The following is a 2,801-nucleotide window of genomic DNA, read 5'->3' as shown; positions in this document are numbered from 1 at the left end:
GGGGGGGGGATCCTGGAGCAGGATGACTTTATGTGTGGTTTGCTTATGGACCTCTCCTATTTGCCCCACCGTTCTCCCCACTACTGTCTCCACAGCAAGGTAGCTGCTGCCTCAGTTGGAGACCCTCATGTGTGGAGATGTGGCCAGCATCTTCTGGAGCAGCACGCACCCTTGTTCTTAGTTGGTGGAGAAGGACAGACTTACCAATGGTCAACTGGGAATTTAATTGTAAGTAAGGGAACTTACTTACATGAACTAGGGATTTAAAAGCCCCAACTTCTCTCTGTTTAGGCCAAGCTGGTTCACAGGAGCTTGGACCCAAGGAACTAAAAGATGCCAAGTCCATCCGAACACCAGTCCTACCGTGCCATGTATGTGTGTACACATGTGTGGGATAGCATGGCAGAGACAGCCAACTGTCCAGTATTTATGGGGGCTAAATCCCTTTCCCCAGAGTCCCTTCTGACAGAGGAAAGACCTCCAGGGCGAACTTTTGAAGTCATTTGTAGAAATGAAGGTGTCTGTTGGGAAAGAGAAAGAACAGAATCCAGCCTTGCTGTTTCCTAAGACAGACTCCATTCTGGACCTCACTGGAGCCAGGCAGCTTTGTTGATGAAAGCACCTCAACTCTGAAGGATTTCCTGCAGGTTTCATGGTACCCACCTCCAGTTCAGTGTTCCTGGCACGGGCCATGTGCTCTCGGGTCGTGGACTCTCACGTTGGCACAGAGGTCACAGCAGGAAGGATTACAGCTTGAACTCATTTTCTGAAATTTCCTTTGGCATGGAATAAAGAAAAAGAGAGTCATCTTTTCAAGTTGGGATAATAATCCTTCTCATATAATTACATTAAGATGGTTCCTCCACACGGTCTTCTTAACATCTTGAAATACATTGCAGATATGGGATTAGGGAAGGCTGAGTGCTGTCTGCAAAGAGCTTGTAAAAAAAGTTTCCGTTTTTATAAGTGTGGGAAGGAAATACGCTAGACATGGGCTTCGTGTTGCTGCGCAGCTCTTCTGGAATGGTCTTGGGAAGAACTCCCATTCATCGTGGACCACAATGTGAAGTTCCAGATGCTGGGAGAAGATGCAGCTGACCTCAATAACTGTATCTTAGCTGCACGAACATTTTTGGAAAGGGATGCTTTCCCAGATCCAATCTTGGTATATCTAACGCGGTCATACCTCCAGAAGTCCCTGGGATGAATTGCTCCTGTATTACAGCTTAGCATTTATCTCAGACAAAAAGCACTCTAGCTTTTGAGATAAATTACATGGTCGCTTGAGCTGTTATATGCTGCAAAGCATCCTGGAAGATGGAACCAACTTTAATTTGTCACTGAAGTTTCTGTGTTTACTGTGTCAGTCCTATCTTCACTGTTCCAGGCCCGTTATCTCTTTTAAGCTGAAGAGCATCCCTTTGAGGCTAACACTGTTATTGTGTCGATTTTGTTGACAAGTAAATGGAAATGAAGCAACTTCCTCACGCAAAATTTCCTGGTTATTTAATGGAAGAGATGGAATTTAAATTCAGATGCCAGGGATAGTGATTTTAATGATGTATTATGTTGATATTTGAGGGCACCCAGACCCAGAATGCACAGCAGTCCTTTTAAATGAAAAGTGCTGATCAGTTGCCAGTGCAAAGCAATGCTGCCATTATCTGTTTGAAGGCAGATGCTTGGCTTGCAGGTCTTATAAAGTCCAATTCAAAGGGATTTGTTGAGTCCGAGGAAGTCTGAGCAGCGATACCTTAGGATTGTGTGATTAAGACCTGGAGACTTTGTCTAGTACCACACACCCCTTTGTCTCTCTTATCGTGAGCCCTACAGTGTCGGTTTCTTCCCAAAGCTGTTTCCCTCCACCCAATAAGAATTCATGTTCCCAGTCAGGTGGTGGTGATACACGCCTTTAAATCCCAACACCCCAGAGACAGAGGAAAGGCAGATAGATCTTTGTGAGTTCAAGGCCAACTGGGTCTACAGAGTGAGTTCCAGGACAGCTACACAGAGAAACCCCGACTCAACAAACAAAACGACACAGCAACAAGAAGATATGTCCCCTTGTCAACATCCAGCAGGAAAAAGTGAGGCTGATTTCCAGCGATTCCTTCAGACATCAAGTAGTATGTGGTTTTCTCCAGCAAATACCCAATAAACTTGTCTCACCATCCCAAAGTAGGCTTACCCGACCCCAAGTCAGTCACCGGCAAGAGGGATTACGCTAGTGTATTTGGGTTGGGGTTGAATGACTTTTGGAGGCAACTGTGGTGCCCACTCGCAACTATGACATGGCTCTGAGCCAAGAGACAGGAACTTCTGGGCAGTGTTAGTGAGTGGGAAGTTCTGGGCGGTGTTAGTGAGTGGGAAGTTCTGGGCGGTGTTAGTGGGTGGAATCCTGGGCAGTGCTGATGGGTGGAGTCCTGGGCGGTGTTAGTGGGTGGAGTCCTGGGCAGTGCTAGTGGATGGAGTCTTGGTTTTGGAGTTAGAGTGACCTGAATTTAACATTTCATTTTGTCCATTACTAGCAAGGGAAGTGGGGAAATTTTCTTACACTCTGTAAATTCTGAGTTTCTCTATTACAGTGGGAGATTAATAATAATATTTGCTGTATTAGATTTCTTTCAATGCTATAGAATGTTCTGGAGACACACATCTCATCTGAGAAGGATGAGCTCTAAGGCTCACTGGGGGGGTCTCTCCACTCAGGCTCTAAAGCACTTGGGTTTTTGACTCAGAAATCAAATAAACAGGAAACTTCAGGGGCTTCCCATCTTAAAATGCACTTTTTTTTTCTTTTA

The 2,801-nt window shown here is 45.4% G+C and overlaps 1 long non-coding RNA gene across 1 annotated transcript in view; it reads left to right on the top strand.

Moving 5' to 3' along the window:
• Positions 1-167, top strand: part of LOC106143909 — an 18,500-nt gene extending 18,333 nt beyond the window's left edge. Inside the window, exon 3 of the long non-coding RNA XR_001229046.1 lies at positions 96-167. This is a non-coding gene — a long non-coding RNA (uncharacterized LOC106143909). The remainder of the gene's footprint in view (positions 1-95) is intronic.
• The last annotated feature ends 2,634 nt before the right edge of the window (positions 168-2,801 follow it).

Source organism: Microtus ochrogaster, chromosome 10, assembly GCF_000317375.1.
Source record: "Microtus ochrogaster isolate Prairie Vole_2 chromosome 10, MicOch1.0, whole genome shotgun sequence".
NCBI lineage: Eukaryota > Metazoa > Chordata > Mammalia > Rodentia > Cricetidae > Microtus > Microtus ochrogaster.
This window is presented reverse-complemented; position numbering and strand designations above follow the sequence as displayed.